At 38.2% G+C, this 23,378-nt stretch overlaps 1 protein-coding gene across 1 annotated transcript in view; it reads left to right on the forward strand.

The window, feature by feature from the left end:
* Positions 1 to 2,959: 2,959 nt before the first annotated feature.
* SLC13A1 (solute carrier family 13 member 1) overlaps positions 2,960 to 23,378 on the forward strand; it is a 258,908-nt gene continuing 238,489 nt past the window's right edge. The window contains exon 1 of the mRNA XM_053218149.1: positions 2,960 to 3,077. The gene's annotated coding sequence lies outside the window, so the exon portion shown is untranslated. The remainder of the gene's footprint in view (positions 3,078 to 23,378) is intronic.

A 23,378-nucleotide genomic window follows, 5' to 3' on the forward strand; every position in this document is an offset into this window, starting at 1 on the left:
AAATTAATCCAGTGGCTTGGTAATGTGAATCATTCCCCTACTCCCTGATGTCTCTTGTGTCTTGTGGGAAGGGACTCTTCTCCAGGGGCTCCGAAGGAAAAAGGTTAACAAAACTTGTCTCTTCAGTTCTTATTCATGAGAAGGCATTTAGGAGGAGATTTTAAATTTTACTTCCTCAGTTATACTAAAAGGCATATCTATAGTAAAATAGAAACACTTTAATAAATATCCTTCAGGATAGATTTGCCAATCTTTCCTGTTATGTCCAAGGTATGGTGTTTCCCCTACAAAGAAATAGAGTACTTGATATGCCAAGTAGAATTCTTTTCCAACTTAGTTTCTACACCCATTGCTGAGGTCTGTGACTTGAGCTCAACTTGGGCTGGGAAACTGATTTGTGTGGGTCCTGGATGCTGTCCCTACCTTTTTATCCTGTTGTGAACACAATGGATAACAAGAAAACACACTGGCAAAGGCGTAGGGAATGATTTTGGCTGCAAATTTTTATTTCTTAAGTAAAATTTTGTTACTCTGTTCGCTTGTACCTTACCTTCAGAATTTATTTCCTTATGAATTCTGAGCCTTCTTACCACTGTAGGAGAGCCCCAAGTGCAAACATTAAAGAGACTATGACTGTCATCACTACTCCTTATTCTTCCCTTTAACCCAGGTCCAAAGTGGCAAGAGCAAGTTTTTTAAAGTGACACCAAAGCCAATAATCAAGAGAAAAAGATGAAGTAGATTGAAGCAGGAGCTCAAGAACAAGTGACAAGGACTGCAAACAGCTTTTGGTGTCTGTAGCTTGTCACCATGTGCCAGCAGATAGGTAGCTCACACAATGGGCCAGATTGTATCGAAGAAAAATAGTTGAAATGGCCATTTTTCAACTAGTGGTGTCTTTTAGAGGTGTAACATATAAGAGCAGGTCTACTGACTATATATTTCAACAAATTGCTACATAATTACTTATACAGGTGACTTTTCAGTATTTTATTTGAAAATAAACATATTGACTTATCAGAGAGTGAGCTGCTTGAAGGCAGTGCTGATTCATATTTATTATTCTGTCTAAATCTATCTAAATATCTAGATATATTTAGATATCTATCTAAATCTAAAATAGTGTAAGCATCCTTGCAAGGCTGGAGAGCTCTCTCTTTCTGCCCCCCCACACATATATACATATATATATATACATGTATATATACATGTACGTATATACATATATATGTATGCATGTATATGTAATTTATATGTGTATGTTCTATATCATCTATATATCTATATCTATATCTATATCTATATCTATATCTATATGTCTTTATCTATCTATATATCTGTTAATCTCACCAGGGCTGGTGAAAGAGAGAGGGAAGGAGGGAGACATAGAGGAAGGGAGGGAGAAAGAAGGAAGGGGAGAGAGAGAGAGACAGACAGAGAGAAAGAGAGAGAGAAATATACAAACCTTCCATATTTTCCTCCCTATAGTGATGGAGTGAGAAAGAGATTTGCAAGACAGCTGTGTTCTTGGTTGCATTGAGAAGTTATTGTTCATTCTTTGGTGGCTGTGACTCCTGCTCCAACTTTTGGACACAGGCTCCTTGTGGACATGCAGTAAATCCAACATTGCCTCCACCCTGCTAAAGGATGCTTAAGTTCTATCAGCTCTCCTAGACATTAAGATTCTTAGAAGGCTCTTCCCACATCTTTTTGAGGTGGTGGTGAACTACAGTATTTTGGGTTCTGTACTGAGTTTTAATGTTGAAGGAGTGGTTTACCTCTATACCACCAACCAATGTTTTGGACACCACCTGAGTGTCATATAATCCAACACAGTTTTGATGCTGTTCACTCAGAGGTAGCATTAGATCCTACAGGCTCAGTCCCGGAAGACTGCTCTCTACTTCACATGCCAGTTGCAAGTCCAGGTTGTTGGATGTGCTTCTGACTGAATGGCTATAAATTAGAAGTTTCCATGACCCCTTCCCTGGTTTTGATTAATTTGCTAGAGTAGCTTTCAGAATTCAGGGAACTCATTAATTCATTATATTACTAGCTTATTACATAGGATATTAAAGGATGCGAGTCAACAGCCAAATGGCTAGCCAACAGCTAGCCAATGGACTAGCTTATTACATAGGATATGAAAGGATGCGAGTCAACAGCCAAATGGAAAGATACATACAGCAAGGTGTGGGGAAGGTGCAGCAGACACACCACTCTCCCTGGATCTCCTCATGATCCAGGAACCCATAAGCTCTCTGAACCCTCTCCTTTTGGCTTTTCATGGAGGCTTCATTACACAGGCGTTATTTATTAAATCATTGGAAACTGGTGATTGATTCAGCCTCTAGTTCCCTTCCTTCTCCCTGGAAATCAGGGGGTGAGTCTGAAAGTTCTAACCCTCTAACCACATGGTTGGGTTCCCTAGCAACCAAGCCCCTAGGTGTTTCCCTAGGTGTTTCCAAAGCCACCTCATAAACATAAACCCCATTGCAGTGGAATGAGGCTTATTATGAATAATAAGATGCCCATTTCACCTTTGTGGCTCTGAATCAATTTCAGGAACTGATGACAAGAGACCAAATGTTATAACAAAAGATGCTTCCATTGTTGTTATCACTCAATTCCAGAGGTTTTAGAAGCAGTGAGCCAGGAACCATGGATGAAGACCAGATATATATGAGAAATATATTTTGGTCATCTGAATGAACAAATATATATGTCGAAAACCAAACTTTACACAGAATAAAACAAAGTAGAAAGACGAGTTTATTGCGAGGTTTTTGACCTGCAAGCTGGGAAACTCAAGGCTACAGGAGCTGTGAGTTCTGGATTGCTCATGGAATAAAGGGTTTTTATGGGGTGAATGTGGAAGTTATTTGGCTTTTTCAGCTGACTGGTTGCCTAGTAGTCTTCTTCTTTATTTGCATTAGGGTGACTGAGCCAGGGGAATAAGGAAGTCCAAAGATGACGTGAGCAGACTTGGTGTTTGAAGATTGGCTGGCATCCGGGGGTTGACTGGCATCCTCTGCTGATTTCTGAGAAAAGCTGCAAATTCCTGAGAATTATGTTAGGTAAGGTTAAGTTTTATTGTTCTTTAATGCACCTGTGTTGGCCAACTCTGTTTTTGTCCCCAACATAAATGACTCTGTCATAGTTTTGGTTCTGCATACAATTCTTATAAATATCACACTCTGCAAGGTGGTAGGTCCTAATAACAACACCTTCTGCAGCCTTCAGATCTGATCACTTGCAGAATTCATATTCTCCATATCTTGGGAATGGGAAAATTGAAATTTGGTGGCTAGCGGTAGAGGTGTGGTGGTGGTTATGTGGAGTTTTGCCATAATGTCGTCTCTGAACAAACCTTTCAGAAAAGTTTCTGATTCTGGTATTTGTAAGTTCTCTATTCCTAAAATATGGACCATGTGTGCCCAGCATAAGCTTTTGTTGTCAAGTCCTGGAAAATAAGATCCTACAAGGCATCTGACACTATCCTGTTCATATTATATGTACACTTGAAGTAACATGTCTTCGTATTATTTAATTCTTATTAGTAGCTTGGTTGTTTGTTTAAATCTCATTAGTAGCTAATTCATGTAATTAACTGTAATTTTCCAGGATGGTCTTTTGGTAGCTTACGAGTATAGAAATGTGAAATTTCCCCTAAAGAATGATAAATAAATTCATCACTTTCATCACTGACATATGATCTTTAATGTCAATAATCTAATAAAGGTCTTAGGTTAGACTCATAAAAATAAGTAAAGATTAGAAAATGAGACCTGTAGGAAAAGATTAAAGGATCATTCAGAAAAACTGAGAGCCCTTTCATTGATAATCTTCATTTTTCTGATAATAAAATAAGGAGAATGTTCATCACCTTCATAAAGGAGAATTATTGTTCTTCATAAATAATAGAAGGAAGAGTAAATAAAGTGTTAATTTTAACACTTGAATGGGTCAGAAATTTCACCCAGTTGGAAAATATTAAGGATTACTTTAGAAATGAAAAATTTAGAATTATTCTTTCTGGATTAAGACAGGCCAGCTTTCTGATTTGTTGGTTGTGATCTGGGACAGGTTAACTAAAGCACGTGGACAAATCTGATCGCTTTAATAAAGTTCAGTCAACTGTTTAATCTTAGAAACTCTCTGTCATTCTTAGAATGGCCTCTGGAGGTCAGGGTTGAGGCATGGTGTGTTGCTGAGTTCCCTAGTTCACTGTCTTTGCGGTCAGAGTACCACAAACACTGCTACTTTTGGTTCTCCATCTGGTATCACTCATAAACTCTAAGTTTGTTTACGCATAAAAGATAATTCAACTAACAAGCTAATGTGCAATATTCTGTGTTATTGGATATTTGCATATCTTTCTAAACATTTATAATTTATACATTTAAGTAAGAGTCTGTATTAATTTCTGTTAAAATAAAGTAGTTAGGGCTCAAAGAACATTAAAAAAATCTGTTAAGGTCTTGAAATATGTAAAGACTTGTAAAATAATACATATTGAGAATGAAGGCACCTCAAGTTTAAAATAATAGGATTATTTTAATTTTTCTCACGTTCCTAAAATTTAGGATTGCAATCATTCTTTTAATTCAAAAGCATTTGAAAGCTCTCCAAAAAATTTTAAAAAACCATTTGGAATGAGGTAGAATAATTTACCATTATTACTGTACGTTAGTGTTTTTATTAGCCCCGACTCAGAGAATGGCAGGCAGCCAAAAGACATCCATCCTCCCCCGAGTCCCTCCTGTGCATCCTTACTCCACAGTCCAATGAATAGTGAAGGCCAGCACCTAGGAAGGGGGGATTAGAGGAAGGTTCTATATTTGAGAAGCTCTTTACCAATTTTTGGAACTACATGTTTTCCTATTCTTTTGCTATTTTCTGCTTTCTTCCCATTTATACTTATTTGTGTTTAAACAATGCTCCCGGATATCCTTGAATATTTTGGAAAAATATGAATGGTAGTCTTATATTTTCAACGTCTAAATGTTTAAAACATTTAAACATCTAAACGTCTAAATGAGTTGCTGTATTTAATTATATATTGTGTGGTAATAAATATGAGTATGATTGAGCTGTTTCCAGATATTATTCACTTAGAAAGAGTATGCCCTGGTAATTCTGGTAATGCCCAGGCTTTTCCTAGGCTTTTGAGTCCCTTCCCTCATTCCTGCCCTCATTCCCAAACCTTATTCTTTAAGGCTCCAATGTCTTCTCTGTGAAGGTTTCTCAAATTCCATCATGTGAATTTCACACCCCTTTCTGGGTTTTCTCACCGGATCTTGTACATACCTCTGTTAAAACTCATGCAGTGGCATGTTTTTAAGTTCTTCCATGTTCCTAAAATTCACAGTTACAAACAGCAAGGTAATAGAGGATATCAAAACATTTAAAAAACAGCAGAGTACCAGCATGGATCAATTGGAATGGAGACCAGCTTGAAATAACATTGGTATGGTGGGGCTTAAAAAGATCTCTTCAGGCTACCTTCTGAGCTCATCGAGGGCAGGACTTCTGCATAACTTGGTATTCTTAGGACCTAGCACAGTACTTGGCATTTGGTTGATCAATAAATGTTTTATGAATAAGTGAATGAGATATCAAGAAAAGTTATTCGTTAATTCCAGGACAAACCCTGTGTGAGTAGTGACTTCAGGATTGCCTGACACCATTTAACGTTAGACATTGGGTTAGCTTGCGTTGTTCCTCATATGAGGTGATCCTAACGACACATTCCACAAGATCTATGCGTTGAATTATTGTGACAGGCCATCTGTTCTCACACTTTCCTGGTATATTTTTGAGGGACAGAATGGGTTGATTAAATTGGATTTGTGAAAGAACAGATAGTAGATAAACCTGTTTCTCAAAGAAATCAGTCTATGATGCCATTTAAAAAATAACCTGTAATTAATTATTTAAAAGATATTGAACATTTTGAAAGCTGTTATTCCTCATAAGTTACTTTCACGTATGGTAGGATACATACTAGATGAGAGTCATTCTTCATTTAATGTTTATTTATTGTGGAAAAAGATTCTTTGGATACAATTTAGAACTATTTAAATTGAGGAAATAAGTGTTCAGTTTGCCTCGGGGTAGCAATTCTTCAGAGACTTTTTTTTTATAACCTTAAAGTAGAGACAGTACATGTCAACCTGGTTTCCAACTATCTTTCCTGTGATGATTCCTTTATCTTATTCATTGGGATGGCTTTAGTTTCTTTCCACTTTCTTCTAGCAGTTGAAACTTTCTTCTTAGCAGAGTGGTGGTTCCTTCTCTCCTACCCTAAGCGATGCACATACCCCCACAGCACACGTTGAACTGAATAGACTCAATTTGCTCCTCTTAGACTGACTCAGGGGAATAAAGTTTGGGGCCAGTGCTGGTCAATTTGAGGTTAATTAGACCTACATAAAATAATTATTTACCTCTGCTTAATATAGTGCTTCTAAGTGATGAAACCACAGCAAGGATTAAAGGGCATGAGTTTTGTCCCTCCGGTTAAGTTAAAATGGAAATCAGGGTGGAGCTATATAGGAAGCTTTAATCTTACAGTCCAAAGGTTCCAGCTTTTTCCTGGGAGACTGTGTGATAGCAGGCAAATCTTGGAACTTCTGGCAAACCTTTTTCTCATCGGGATTATTAAGCATTTGGCTTAGCTCACCTCTAAAGTGTTACATGGCTCCAAAATTCTACAATTTTTAAAACATTTTTTAAGTTTATTTATTTATTTTGTGAGGGTGGGAGGGGCAGAGAGAGATTGGAAGGGAGAGAATCTCAAGCAAGCTCTCCCTTGTTGATGAGGGAGCATAAGGCAAACTGATGCCCTGCAAGCCCCCCTCCCCCAGCTGGGATACGTGTGACATTCCTTAGGTGCTCCTGGCTGCCCTGAAGCTAAGAGAAGGAGAAAACAAATGGCTAACTGAGGAGATCACAGTCATGCAGGACATGAGTCTCCATCAGTTTGCATATGTCTTAGTAAATGACAAGAAAAAGGCAATCTTATCAATAGCCTAACCTCCAGAAACCTATAGACTCAGTTTCCTGGAGCCTTAACATCACCCTCCCCGCCATAGTGATGTGGGCAACAAAGACAAGAATGGAATGGTAAATAAGATTAAATTTCCTCATAACCTGCAGCCCATTGACGAATACTTGAGATAGGCAGAGTAAAATGTTCCTCCAAGAACGCTCTATGGTCTTAATGCTTTGCTAGAGAAAAAACAACTTTAGCTTGACAATAACTATGTCTCAGGTATCTTATTGGTCCTCTTTAACATAGAAACTCCTTTTGGAAACTTCCGCTTTTGCCTTTACCTCCGTAGTACATAACCAGCCACTCTTCGCAACCCCAGTGCAACTCTTATTTTCCCATGGGGTCTGTCCTCGTGCTTTAATAGACTCACCTTTTTTTAAATTTTTAAAAAGTTTTTTAAATGTTTATTTTATTTTTGAGAGAGAGAGAGAGAGAGAGAGAGAGAGAGAGAGAGAACGGGGGAGGGGCAGAGAGAGGGGGAGACACAGAATCCAAACAGGCTCCAGGCTCTGAGCTGTCAGCACAGAGCCCGACATGGGGCTCGAACCCAGGAACCGTGAGATCATAACTTGAGCTGAAGTTGGCACTTAACTGACTGAGCCACCCAGGTGCCCCAAAATTCTACAGTTTTTTAAAAGGTAACTTTTCAAAGGTTTGGGAGTTGTGATTAAGCAGGTGTTGAGGAGGAATGTTATTCTGCTCTTTAAGATCCTTTTAGCTGGACTAAGAATCAAATTGATGTGAGACAGATTAACAAGAGAAAGTCAAATTTAGAATCCACACAAACATGAAATTCTAAAGATAGACAACACGACACTCATATGAGGTGAGGAGAGGAGTAGGGTCTGAGGATACAAAGGGGAGAAAGACCATTAGCATCAAAGGTAAAAGGAGATGTTTAAAAAACAAAGGTTGTCCAATTATGCAGATAAATTTCTTAGGTAAAGAGGAATCTCTGTTTATAGATCTCTGCCTGATATAGGCTGGCAGCTGATGGGGAGGTAAAGAGCTTTTCCTGAATGTGCCGGGTTTTGACTGCTTTTAATGCAAAATAATGTTCATGCAAAATGAACCATCTTGGGGTGGCCTGCCCTTGGCCCCTACACAGGTTATGAACTTAGCATGTTCTGTCTGCCCAAAAGCCCCCCCCTGGGCTCTGACTCTCTAAATGTTTGCATTGTAATAACAGCTGGCATCTCCTCATCGCACAAACTGTCCTTTTCATTCCAGAAACGGGAGCTCCATAATGGTTTTTGGAGTTACTCCTTTCAGTTACTGATTGATTTCAGGGCACTATCCCCTTCTAAAATTATGCCTGGCACATATTCAAAGTAAGAGAATTACAAATTTGCTTTCTTAAGACGTCAATGTGAGTAAGTGTGCGATTTATTCTTCCAAAAGTGAGACCAAGACAATAGAAATTAGCCTGAAACACGAATGCAAAAAAGATGAAAATGATGATGCTTCATCTTAAAAATTAACATCTGCTGTGGTATTGAGGAAAGTGTAAGTGGAAGACTGAGCTGCTTTTCAGAGCCTGAGTCTCGGTGCTTTTAAGAGTGCTCTTGGGGGGACCTCACATGTCCTCCAGTTTGCAGATACTAAAGCCCAATTGTCTTTCTTCCTAAGTAAATTCTAGAAGATTGAGTCATCCTGAAGGAATTTTTTTGTATACAATAATGCCAATTTGTTAATTTATAACCAAAAACAACTAAGAAATAGACTAGAATCCCGTGGAGCTGGTCAGCAAATTGTGTTTCTTATAGGAAAGTTTAGTTACAAAATTAAATCAATATTAGAAGATTACTTGGTAACTATACTGTTATAGAGTGGGGAGTGACATGATCTCCTGGGACAATTAAAATAATAGTTAACGCCGAGGAATATGATCACCAATCTCTATAGTAAGCTTTTATTTCTAAACAAGAATTAACCAGTCCCTTAGGCAGTAATGGAAATACACTGGTGAATTTTTACTATTAAATCTTTATATTTAGCATGCTATAGTCACCATAAACTCTAGTCCTTATGATAACTGTACTTTCTCGTTAAAGATTTTCCAAGATTATAGTACTCCCAACTTAATTATATTTCAAAATGCTTTTATTTTATAAGGCACAGGGAGCTGCTTATTGGGATCTAGGAAATGTAGTTGTCTGAGCAACCTATTTGTAAATCTTTTCCTTGGAGGGGTATTTCTTAAGAAAATGTCAAAGCCAATCATGTTTATGTTGGGTATAGTTAGCACTTGTTTCTTACCACTGTTCATAAATGCACCTTACTTGGAATCTAAAACCCTTATGCAAATTTATAGATTGGACTGAGATTGGTTACACCAGGCAAATCGCTTAACTACATTGTGGTTCTCAAGGATTTGCTGAGATTTTGGTAGATGTAATTTAAATGGCAACTGTAGTTTCATCTTCTATGTTTTTAGTTTTCTTCAAGACACAATTTACCTATAAGGCTCTATTTGTTTTATATGTGTGTAGGTATAGTAGGACCTCAAATACCTGTAACTCTCAGCTTTCAGTATTTATTAAGGGTCAGTAATTGTAAAATACAGTAAAAATTTGAAGATGTGGCCAAAGTAAATTTCTTTTTAACTAGGCAGATTGAATCATAGGCAAAATATTGAAACATTTATAGTGTCTAAAATGATTTTTTTTTTGGACTAATTTAAGCAAGGTTGTTCAGGTCTCCTTTTTCCTTAAAAAAAAGAAAGGAAATTTGAACAAAGTTCTAGTTAGTTACTTTGTTAAAAAATTGATTGTATTCATAGCTTTTGAAGTTAAAATTAATTTAAAAACTTCCTATGATAGTTTGGTTTAGGAACCATTGTCTTAGGATATGGTCTGAGCAAGAATATGTAATAAGCAGCCCTTTGGAAGTGATTTTTGTGATCTCTTAAAAAATATCCACATAACTTAACTCACTAGCTAATATTGCCAGCAACACAGATGCCATTTTCCTATTAAAGCATTTTTATCTGGAACAGTTGACAGTTAAGTTTGAAGTTTTCAGGAGAGAGCAAAGTACTAAGAATGAGGAATAAGGCAAAAGATATTGAGTATAAATTGTCCTGGACAGTCTAGGTAGGGCATAGGCAGTTGGAGACCCTAGACGGGCAGTAGGGCATGGGTTGCGAAAGTACTAAAAATCAAAAAGGGAGTACAGAAAAAGGAATGGAGTAATGTTTTCATACCTACATGGATCTGTGTATTCTCACGCATTCATGAGTTTGACCTCTGAAGGTCATCCCCTTGACCAAAAATATCCTTTCTGACATTTCTCCATAGTTGCCTGAAATTCTCATTGTATTTGTTTTGGGGGGATAAAAGCAAGGATGACCTAGCCCTTTTCTTCTAATCAGCCTATAAGCATCTTATTAACAAGGATTGTATCCTGTTTCTCTGAACACCCACACAGTGCATAACAGTGATGTGTATATATACATGTGACCTTTTCTTGTGAAGGAAAATGGGGCATCTTGATTTCTACCTGTTGAGACTTCAGCTCATGTTGGTGTCCAAGGGGCACCACAGAGGGAAGTGCAGCCTCAGTAGAGGAGCACTAGTAAGGGTTAGAGTAGGAAACCTTGGGCCACCCTGGCCTGCTCTCAGTTTTCTTGTTGGAGGAGGATTTCTGAGAAAGGTGTTTCGTTGATTAGGTACGCTTGCATTGATTAGACCCTTGCATTGTCTTTCTGAATGGGAAAAGTGTGGGGTTTGCGGGCAGAAAACTTAGAACTGATTCCTAGCTGTGGGATTTGGCCCAAGCACTCTCTCATCTTCACTCACCATTATCCTGATCTGTAAAATGGGATGAAACAGTAACTACCCTGGCCTTGTGGAACCCAATTCCTTCTCTGGCTACCTAGTGATTATGTCTGGTTGACACGAGTGTCCACCTCTTACTGCTTGCTCCTCACTTTCCTATCATCCCCACCCTACCTGTTCATGTGGTTAGGGATTAGCACGGTGATGGTTATTGCTTAAAGCTTGAAAATTAAATATTTAAGTAAAAGAAAAATCCTTGCTGCAGTCTGATTTCAAATAACATGAAGGTAAACATCAACTCAGCCCATGGGCAAATTCCAAATTAGTGTAGCCTGATTTTAAAATTTTATTCTTGGTGGCTCAGAGGCTAGGTGGCAGACTTTGGCTCAGGTCATGATCTCATGGTTCCTGGGTTCCAACCCCACCTCAGTCTCTGTGCTGACAGTTCAGAGCCTGGAGCCTGCTTTGGATTCTGTGTCTCCCTCTCTCTCTGCCCCTCCCCCATTCTGTCTCTCTCTCACACACTTTGTCTCTCAAAATAAATAAACGCTAAAAAAAATTCTTAAAAATGTAAAAAATAAAAATGAATAAAAATCTTATTCTGGGGGCACCTGGGTGGCTCAGTCGGTTAAGTGTCGGACTCTTGATTTCAACTTGGATCATGATCCCAGGGTCATGGAATCAAGCCCTCCTCAGGCTCTGCATTGAGGGTGGACCTGCTTGGACCTCTCTCTCTCTCTCTTTCTCTTTCTCTCTCTTTCTCTCTCTCTCTCCCTCTCCCCCTTCCTCCTCCCTGCTCCCTCTTCCCCAATTGTGTTCTCTCTCTCTCTTTAAGAAAATAAATAAAATAAAATAAAATAAAATAAAATAAAACAAAATAAAACAAAATAAAACAAAATCTTATTCTGGGTCTTTAGACTACATGTATGAACTAGTTCCCTGTGTATTTTCACATTTGAAATGCATTGGTACACATCTGAGTGTGATTTTCAAGGTTACAATTTGCAGAATTATAATAGGGCAGAAAGTTTCATTGCTGTTACTCCTTAGATTTTATGATTAAACAGGAGCTGGATTTTCTTGGTTGAAGAATGAGGAGTGGAGCAAAGTGGTGGGTTATTTATTTATTCTGTTCCTAATATATTCTCTTCATGTTGCGTATTATTACTTTTTGTAGTGTTCTTGCTTCTGGTATTTTAAACTATCTTTTAATATTTCAGTTGATGTTGTATATTGAACAGATGTCTTAAATTATTTCAGCATGGTGTACAGAGAAACCTAAAAAGAATTCGTTTTAAAAATCATTATTTGTTGCTTTTCCAAAACTTGGTATAGTGCTTTCTCCATTTTTTCCCCCACAGTAATATTCTTGATTTCATCTTTTGAGGTCAATATGTTGCCTCATATCTATATTAATTCACTGGAGCACGGTCTTGAGTACATTTGTCAAATGTCCAATTTGGTTATAACCAAGTTAACGAGTAACATTTGTTATTAATTACATCAATAAAAACATCATAATCTTACGACTCTGGTTTGAGCCTAATAGAGTAGGAGGTTTGAGGGATGAATATTCACAGGCAATTAATGGACTGTTCTTTAGAAAAAACATGCTAAGAATCATTTTAATAGCCTCTTTGCATCCTAACCAGACTTCAATCAAATCAAACTGTTTCTGGCTATAAAAAAAAAATGTAATCGGTTCCTCAAAATTAAATCCAATGAACTTGTCTTTGTAGAAGGTCAAGTAATATACTCTCATGAAAGAAAATGGTTCCTCATTTAATGCATCAGTTATTAAAGAGGTGTTCTAGTTTCCTGTTTGGGTTCTGTCTATTTTTTTATTACTGCATATTAAAGTAACCATCTTGCCAACATGCAAATGATACGCTAACTGAACATGGTTTGCATGAAAGGGCCAGAGAGACCTATCAGAGGCATTATTATGCCTAAGCAGTAGAAAATCACAGAGCCATGAGCATCTTGCTCTATTGCATGCTTATATGACTCATAGAAACAAGTAAAAATTAAAATATAGTAGATGATTTTCTACTTTTTTTTTAAAAGAAGACTTTCAGAGAATCTTATAAAATCTTAGATTTTGGTACCTCTTTACTGGTGAAAGAGCCAGACACCTCAGGTTTAGCTAAGGAATATAAAAGAGAAAACAAGAAGGGAGATGAGAGGGAGGGAAGAGGAGAATGTTAGACAGAAAGGTGCATAGAAAGGGAAAAAGAGAGAGAGAATAGGCAAAAATACCAGAGAACTATAGCTGTGTCATAACAGAGAATGGAGTAATGTTCATTGAAAATATCTTACCAAGTGCTGCTGGATACTTGGCATATTTTATAGCATTTTATCTTTTGAAGTAGGTTCTATCTTCCATTTAAAGTTAGAGAAACAAAGGCTTACAGTGTTTCCAAAAACCTTGTCCAAGGCCACAAGCTACCATGTGAACCACCTTTTTGACTTTGAGGCCCATGATTTTTTCATTGTGCCATGCTAGCCAAAGGCATGCGGTATCTAATTTTTGGTAAGGAAAATCCATTCCAGTCTTACTAAAATGAAATTTCAATATACCATCATTACTTTCTATCCTAAGTGAAAAGTTGATTAGGTTTTTCAGACATAATGAAGATAAAGGAAACGGAGATTGCTATTTCTTGGTAGATATATGTTTGGTATGTGTTTGTGTGTGCACTTATTTCTTTGATGAACAAATCTCAGTGTCCTACAGAAAAAGGCCACTCATCAGCTAGAAGCTGCAGATATGTTTTATCTGGGCTGGTTGGAAAGATTCTCTCCCTGTCCTTCCTATTTTTGTTCTTGGATAATAATCTCTCATACAAGGACAAGAGAAGCTGTAGATGACCAGCAGTGTTATAAAGGTCACTGCCTTAAACGAAGCTTCTACTGGCCAAGACAGAAAGTTTCCAGTAAAAGGAACTGGGCCTCGCTCAGGGAACAGTGCTGTAATTCAAAAGTCCTAGGACCAGACGATGCTTCAGGTAGTCTGGTTGGTGGCATGTAGACCCTGAGACTTGGCTCTCTTTTTACTTTTTTAAAAAATTGAGATATAACTCATCTACCATAAAATGTACCCTTTTAAAGTATACAATTGAGTGTTTTTTAGTATATTCACAGGTTGCACAATCATCATTGCTGTTGAATGCTAGAATATTTTCATAACCTTAAGAAGAGATCCCATTACTCATTAGCAATCACTCTTTATTTCCTCCTCCCCCAGTTCTCTGCAACCACAATTCTACTTTCTGCCTCTCAAGATTTGCCTATCCAGCTACATTTTATATGTAATTACAAGGCCACACATTTGGTGACATTTCCTGTTACCATTACTATTGCTCCCATATGGGCATTGGGCAATCCAGTAGGTTATTTTCCCAGGATGTTAAAGTGAGGGACCAAGTGTAATTTCCCCACACCCCTTCAAGTGTATCCAGCCTCAGTTCCAGCGCAGGGATTACATTTTCCCCTAGAGTTTACAAGCTTCCTCTAGACTCCCTGAATTGTGGATATTGGAAAAAGCATTAGGAACTCAATTAAATTTGAGTCTTTACTAGAAATATTTATCCCCTAATCTTCTCACATAAGCAAATATTCATTAGACCCATGACTTCAGTCTGATTTTTCCCTTTGTTCTCGAATCTCACTGCTCTAAACATCATTTGTGTGCATTTAATATCTCTAAAAGACCTTTGAATCCCGTGAAATCAGTTACCAAAGCCAGAAACCCAAGAATCATCTTAGATCTTTCTTCATGGTTTTATTTTGCTTCCTCTTTCACTTCAAGAACCCATTACTAGATTCTAGAGATTTTAACCACCTATTGCAATATCTTCTCTACTCTCTCCTTCATCTAGACCCCCTACCATTGTGAAAGCCCCTTCAACATGAAGTAGTTATGATGACCAGACTGCAACTACTTCTCTCCTGGTCCCCCTGCCTCCCATCTTGCCCCACTTCATTATCTCCAGTAATGCCCCCAAGTAGTCTTCTCATAATCGCAATCTGTTTATTTCTTTCCCCTCATCTTAAAATTCTTGAAAATTTCTCCACAGTTTTCAGAATGAAGTTCAAAATGTACTAGTTCCTCCAGAGTCTTCCCTTAGGTCCGCCTTGCACAATTCCTCACTTGTACCCTTTCCCTGCACCCACACTGACTGGCTTGTCTGCCCTGAATAGGTTACTCAGCTTCAGGTTCACTGCCCCTGCACAGAACTTTGCATTATCTAGAATGTTCTTTTCTACTTTATTCTTTTATTACTCTTTGAGTCCTACCATCTCTTTTCTGGAATGTAGGCCCTCAGTGGACAGAGACGGCATAATTTGTTCATCTCTATGCCAAGTGCTCTGCTCATTACTCTTCCGCCACACTTCTGATACTTTACTCACTTTTCCATAATGTCAGTGCAATTCTCAGTATCTACAACTGTACTGTAAATGTATTGAAAACATGTAGCAGCTAGTATAATACCTAAGTAAATGTCTAGTATTTATTGGATGGAAGAGAAGAAGGAAAGAGAAATAAAGAAAGGAAAATAAAGAGCAACAGGACCCAAATGTTGCCTATCTCCATATGCATCATGAACTCATGGTGGGATTCAGCACTTTGCCCTTAAAGCTGACCCATGCTGGAAAGCATAAGTGAGTAAAACCAGCTTTATACTGCTGTTTGAAAAATTTGTGGAGGGCATGAAGGAAAGACTTTAGAAAGTAAAGCCATAAAACATAAAACATTTGGTAAACTTCATAAAAGTCAAATTTGGTTTTTTGACCTATTTGGTTTGCCCCCGTGTTCCAAGAAGACATAGTAATCCTAAATGCACATGCATGTAAAACATCAAAATCTATGGTATATATAAAACATATGATCAAAATATATAAGGCAAAAACTGATAGAACTACAAGGAGAAATAGGTTAATCCATTATTACAGTGAAGACTTTAACACTGCTCTGTCACACATGGACAGATCCAGCAGGCAGAAAATCAGTAACGACATAGTTGAATTCAGAATACTATCAATCAACTGACTATAATGAACATCTATAGCCTACTTCAACAACAGCAGAATATACATTCTTCTCAAACTCACATGGAACATTCACCAAGGTAGACCACATCTTAGGCTATAAAATGCACCTTAGCAAATTTAGAAGAATAGGAATTATATAATGTCTATGTATATAATGTATATAATATATATACATTATATGTATATAATGCTACTGCATTAAATGTATTCTCAGATCATCGTAGAATTAAATTAGAAATCAATAACAGAAAAATAGAAAACACCCAAATATTTGGTGATTAAACAACGTACTTCTAAATAATATATGAACCAAAGGAAAAAAAACTCGGAAGAAATTTTAAAATATTTGGAATAAATGAAAATGAGCACACAACTTATCAAAATTTGGGGATCCTGAGAAAGCAGTGCTTGTAGGGAAATTAATAGCATTGAATGCATATACCAGTAAGAAGCAGATGAATTCACACCATGGAACTTGGGAAAGATTTGGGACTGAGAGGCACCTATGGCTGCACCAGACAGGGATGACACATGGGGCTGAAAACAAAAAGAATTGGTTAAAAGCCTCACTGAGAGTCAATTAGACCTAATGATCCTTTCTTCCATTTCCTGTAGCTTAACCTTAACAAGAAACTGGAAATTTACTCTGTAGAGAGTAAATCTCAAAATCACCAGGGATAATGGCAAAAAGGGAAGAGCTACTGCAATAAAATGGTAAATTATAAACTAACAATAAAGACTATATATGGAGACTTGTACTTTCACCCCAATGCTCCTCGCTGTATGAACATTCAAAGTCAAGTATGTGCTTCCCCTTTTCCCTGGATAAGTTTTATAGAACTCTTCTCTGGAGAAACTGAAGTGTTCCTAAGAAAAGACCTGTGGGTACCATCCTAGCAGGAAAACAGATTCATACTAGATGATTCAAATGAAGGGACATTAATGAAGGAACTACTTACAGTCTGTACATGAACAAATGAGGGATGGTGAGTCACCTAGCAGCTAGCAACAGTAAGAAGTCATTATATCCCCAGGTTGAAGGCAAAATGGAGGGAAGTAAAAGCCAGTGAGAAGTGAAACAGCGCAACAGAGCCCTCTCGGCAGGAACCAAAGTGTGGAGAGTTGCAGGTACTGCTAGAGACTCTGTGCTAAAGCAAGGAGAGAAGCGGGGAAAATACCCTTAGTCTGGTTGTTTAGGGGGAACTAGTGTATAGTTCTCAGGGTCAGCCTCCTGGGACACAGTAGGATAGAGAAAAATAGAGAAAAGACATGATGGAGGAGGCAGTGCACAAACAATATCTAGCAAAGATACTGACACTTGGAAGTCTTCTAATGAAACCTCTGTACTCCAATTTGAACACTCTAGAAGTCTACTAGTGTGAACTTCCAAGTTGTTCTGTAGTGCCACATTCTTAAGTGTAATTGGTCAGCCATACTAACCTTTGAAAAGGTCTCCAAATTAAAAGGCAGTTGAGGGGCGCCTGGGTGGCTCAGTCGGTTAAGCGTCCGACTTGATTTCAGCGCAGGTCATGATCTCACATTTCTTGAATTCAAGCTTCACATCATGCTCTGCACTGATAGCATGGAGCCTGTCTGGGCTCTCTCTCCCTCTCTCTCTCTGCTCTCTCCCTCTCCCCCCCCCCCCAATAAATAAATAAACATTAAAAAAAAAGTTGAAAGAGAAACCACCCAAATAATCATTCAAAAATTAAAAACTCTAGAGGACAAAAGAAAAATAGGGGACTTTAAAACAATATATTTAAGTCTATATTCTCAGACAATTGATTGTATTTCATAAAGCAAAAATCAGATTGAATTTTTTTATGTTTTATAATTTTATTTATTTATTCTGAAATAGAGTGCAAGTTGGGGAGGGGCAGGGAGAGAGGGAGAGAGAGAATCCCAAGCAGGCTTCCCACTGCCCGTTTAGAGCCTGATACAGGGCTGGAACCCATGAATCATGAGATCATGACCTGAGCCACAGTCGGATGCTCAAACAACTGAACCACCCAGACACCCTCAGAATGTTTTAAAAGCAGCAGTAGAAACACTGAACTTTCAGAAGTGAAAAATATAATAAAATAAATCAATAAAAGAATTATAAAGTTAGGAAATAGTTGAGAAAGTAGGACAAAATTGCAAAGATATTTAAAGGAGAAGGGAAATTAGATAATAAATCCATGAGCTCTAACATCTGACTCATAAGAGTTTCTAAAAGAGGCAACAGAGAAAAATGGAAGGGAGAAAATCTCCAAAGAATTTATCCAATAACATTTGCGTCACTGAAGAATGTGTGACTTTAGAGATATCATTGAGCGTCCAATGCAATGAACATAATTTCAGACCACCAGGAATAACAGGAATTGCTGAAAACATTTAGAGGTCAAACAAATTGACATTCAAGGAATCGAGGACAAAGTGACATTACACTTCTCAACAGCAACATTGGAAGTTAGAAGACAGTGGAAAAGTATCTTCAAACTTATGAGGGAAAGATGATTTTTTAAAAATGTTTATTTTTGACAGAGAGAGACATAGTGTGAGTAGGAGAGGGGCAGAGAGAGAGGGAGACACAGAATCTGAAGCAGGCTCCAGGCTCTGAGCTGTCAGCACAGAACCCGACACAGGACTTGAACACACGAACTGTGAGAGCATGACCTGAACTGAAGTCAGATGCTTAACTGACTGAGCCGCACAGATGCCCTGGGAAAGGTTATTTTTAACTTAGAATTCTATATCCATCCAAATGATTTGTCAAGAATGACACTAGATAACCACATTTTCAAACATTTGAAGTCTTAAAAACCTATTTTTTGTGTGCCATGTCTTAGTTGTTAATGAAGGACATATGTGTATGCTACTAAATTAATATATTCTACTAAATTAGTGTCTCCAGGTAAGGAGAGAGAGGAAAGGTAAAGTCCCAGGTTGACAGCTGTGCCATTAGGCTTAGAGAGCAACCAGTCTGGATTGAAGGAGGAAGAGAGAGTTTCCCAGGATGGGTGTCTAAAAAAAAGGGACCTAATTATCTTGTGTGCCTAGTCATAGTGACTAAGATGGCCTTAACATTCCCCTCAGCTTGGCTAAATTTTAGGCAGTCTTCTTCCTGATTATGGGCCCCTGACCATAATCATTTCTTAAAGCATTTACTTTAGAAAACTTGGGATTATAAATTCTTTCTCTGCCCCCTTGAGATTTAAATCTCTCAGACTTGCCAGTTGTACAACTCAAGTGACTTAGGACCTTGGAAATGTAATCATAAAGTAAGTAGGGCCCCTATCTTCTAGTGTCTGTGGAGGAGTAGGAGCCTAACTTTGTTAAGGGGAAATTAACAGATGTCCTACTCATACTGATCAACCTCTCAGCTAATGTCCACCAATATTTTTCCCACTAGTTCACCCCAGTACTTAAAAACCACCACTTTATGATCTAGAGGATTTGAGTTCAACCTATCTCTCCTACTACAATAGTCTTAAGTCTTTCTTTCATTCTTTCCTGTTTAACCCATCCAGTGTAATTTTTCTTTGATAGTTCAAAAGTAGTATTAGGAAGCATTTATTCATTATATTGTATAGTCTGGGAAGAACTCATGATAGTGACATAGAAAACTAAGGAAAGAAGAAATAATTGCTTAGTCAATTCAACGTTTTCCAACTGTACCTTTTTCTATTCCTGAGTTTCCTGCCCAGAGAGGCTTCTCACTTATTTGAGCCACACAGTGCATTTTGCTTATGCGTTTCTTTTACAACATATTGTTCCTCCTGGAATGCTGAATCCTTATTCTCCATAATAAGAAGTCTATAGATTTAATTTCTTTCCTTTAATTTTGTTCCTCCCCAATTCGACACAGTATCTAAACTTTCCAGATTTTTTAATTTAAAGTCCTTGGTTGGACGGTGCATTAAATTTGGTACTTTGGACGGTGCATTATATGGTACTTCATAACCCACAGAGGACCCTTATATCCCCTCTTAATTGATCCTTATAACAACCCTGTAATACAGGTGAGTTTTGGCACTGGATTCAGAAAAACATAGGTCAATACCCTAAATCTGGTCAAGTTTTTTAATCTCACTAAGCCTCAATCTTACGTTACTGTGAGGTGTGGGCAGTACGTAGCCCATAGGGCAGTTGTGAGGATTAAATGAGACCATGCATATAATTGCTTTGCACAATATCTGGCATAGTCAACACTCAGTAAGTCTATTAATGATTATTACTATTTTATAAGGGAAGACTAAAGTTTAGACTCAATGGAAGAAAAGTTGCTATATTATGAAACAGGGTTTTAAATGTATATCTTTTGATTCCAAAAGCAGTTCATATCTACTATCTCACACTGTCTCTCTAACTCTGTGTTTTTAAAGCAGCATCTTCATTAGGATTTACTGGCTCATTATTTTAGATTAGATATTTAGTACATAAGTTTGTTTTGAAAGAGAATGTGGCCTACAGTGTGATAGGGAAGGAGACATTGGACTCTCAGTAGTGATGGGGAGGGGGACAGAACAAAAAGAGACCTAACCAGGGAGCTGTGAACGGTTGGGAGGCAGGGAGAGGGAAGAGGGGCTAAGATGGGGGAAGGGCAGAGGCATCACGATGTGCAATAGGAGGCACCAGAAGACAAACTGCTCGTGCCTGTCATTCATATCTGGTGTGCCCTCACCATCCGTGGTTCTCAACAGTGATGGAATAGCCAGACAAAATAATATGTTTCAAAAGAAGAGCCACTGGAAAGGAGAGGGCCCTCTAATTTTTAACCTGGTGTGCAAAGTGTAAATTTAATTCATCCACAGGGGTAAAGGGAAGGGAAGAGTAGCTGAGATGAGCAGACTGCGAGGGGTGCTTCTCTGAGAATAGCCCAGACCTGGGGACTAAGTGGTCTGTGTGGCGGCTGTGCCTGAGACCAGCTGTTGCTTTCACTTTTCGATGTCTTTGTTCAAACCATATGGTGTAGAAATGGTACATATTTATAAATAAATTGACGGTGATTCTAGATTCCATCTGTGTATGTGACTTGTTTTGTCTCAGATTTATCACTCTCTTGGAAGAGAAGATGGACTTGAATCGGACAAATTTGGCCCTCAGAGAACCCATAAGATAATTTTCCACTGTGTTTGTTTTCCTATCTGACACAGTGGTAAACCTCAACAACAGAGAGCTGGTTTTTTTATTTTGTCATGTTTGGTTTTTAGTAATTGAAAGGATATCTAAAATGGGTATAACCATTCATATCCTTTTTAAATTCCTCCTTTGAGAAGGTTGTCACTGATTTTGAATTTAATTTTATGATTTTGAATACTTAAAGTACCTCGGCTCTGGGTAGCTTTTGCAGATAAAACAGGCACCTTTAGGGTTCTTAAAGGGCAAAGGGTTTACTCGACCGGGAGAGAGGGAGGGCTGGGTTAGGCCTTCAAACTTCTGATTCTGCAAGCTCTTGGCAAAGGTTTTTCATTTATTTGTTTGTTTGTTTTTGACTGCTGCGTGATTCAAGTGATTTTGGCCCTGATGACCTTGTGGGTAGATTCTACATGTTAGAGCTGGAAGGAGCCATGGGAATCATCCAGTGTAATCCTTTCCTGTTTTACAGTTGAGAAAACCAAGAAGACCCAAGGAAGCATAGCTACTTGTTCTATACCTAGGAAAATATTTTATTCACTATATACATTACCAAAAAATATCTCATAACCCACACTCACGAGCACAAATAATGATTCAGGTTTGCCATCACCAGAAGCACGCTCAGCCCTGCAGGCTACCTCCTACCATCAGGCTCACCGATATCTGAAAGCTATTATTCTTGTGCTATTTACATTCCCTCTTCCATTCACTCTACAGCCTTCCCAATCTGTATGTTATTCCACAGGTGCTAACTGACTAATCGGATAAATTAATCATCAGTCTGCTGATGGGGAACAAGAAAGGCCCAAATAGGAAAAGATACCTCAGAAATTTCTGAGCAGGCTACTGTTGTCATTCCTCCAAACATTGTTTGGAGTGTTGCCACACAGGAATCCTGACCCTGAGAAAACCATGCTTCCCTTTCCTGTGTTTCAGGGTCTACCCAAAGAGTTGAGGGTTCCTTGCTGGGGTCGAGGTTCTAGTTCAGGTACTGCTCCTACTTTTCCTTTCTTAGGGGACTTTAGTCATAAAATAATTGAGTGAATGAATGCCTTTGTCTCTGAAACTCCAGAACTCAAGCATAATCTCTATCCATACCTTTGTGCTACGTCTGAAGATTCCCACCGTGGTTATCTTTTCCCCTGAGGTGAGGATTTTCTTTTGATATATTTGTTTAACTATACTCAGATCAGTATGTTCAAGGGTTTGCTGGATCAGACTCAAAGTGAGTAGTCACCACATGGTTCCTGAAAGAGTTCAAGAAGTTCACGGAATAATTAGGGAAATGACACAGTGCCTTAGGGAAGTATTTTCTTATGAGACTTTATGAAGGGGATGTATTGCTTAATGGTTAAGAACATGGATTCTGGGGCAAGAGAATCCTGGGTTCAGATCCTGGCTGAGTCCATTACTAGCTATATGACTTTGGGAAAATTACTTAAACTCAGCATGCCTCAGTTTCCCCATCTATAAAGTGGGGGATAAAAGGAATACACATTCGAGGGTCATAGAAATTATATAACTAAATGCATATAAAGGTACAATAAGAATTGTGTATTCTAAATCATAACACCCCAGACCATATCATAATACCACATATTATAAAATCGTATATAATCTCATGGTTAAAGAAGGATTTTCTATGGTTAACTCATTAGTTCTCACTTTGTTTCAGCTCAACAAACAAAAGTTCTGTGCTTGACTAATAAGACAAGGTCTGTGATGTTAAGGGGTTCAGGGTTCTACTGAGGAAAACAACTCTTCGTACCTCTCTTGATTGACTTTCACCCTCTGAATCATCACTGACTCCTGAGCCTTGTAGACCATGAATACAAAGAATCAAACTGAGGGGTGCCTGGATGGCTGAGTCAGTTAAGTATCCGACTTAAGCTCAGGTCATGATCTCACAGTTCCTGGGTTTGAGCCCCTGCTTCAGATCCTCTGTCTCTTTCCCTCTGCCTCTCTCCCTCTGTCGCTCTCTCTCTCTCTCTCAAAAATAAATGAACATTAAAAAAGTAAGAGTCAGATTGGTAGTGGAACCTTCCCCCAAGTGATCCACACATCCAATATGAGCACAAGGGCCCTGTTTCTGTTTATACAACCTCACCTCTGAATAACTTCCGTATACTTTCCTCCTTCTGCTACAATTCTCTGAGGAAGGCAGTTTAGAAAATTGATTTCTGTAAGGCCTAATGTTTAACTAGTATGACCAGGAGCACATTTTCATAGAGATAATTAACTTGGTTTCATTTTCACATGACTATCCCGTGATAAGTTGAATTCTTAGAATAAAAACATGTGTCACTTTCCTTCCAAAGGGCAATTATGAGGTGCTCAGCTAGACTTTCCCTTTAATATTATTTCCT

The sequence above is a fragment of the Acinonyx jubatus genome, chromosome A2 (assembly GCF_027475565.1).
Source record: "Acinonyx jubatus isolate Ajub_Pintada_27869175 chromosome A2, VMU_Ajub_asm_v1.0, whole genome shotgun sequence".
Lineage (NCBI taxonomy): Eukaryota > Metazoa > Chordata > Mammalia > Carnivora > Felidae > Acinonyx > Acinonyx jubatus.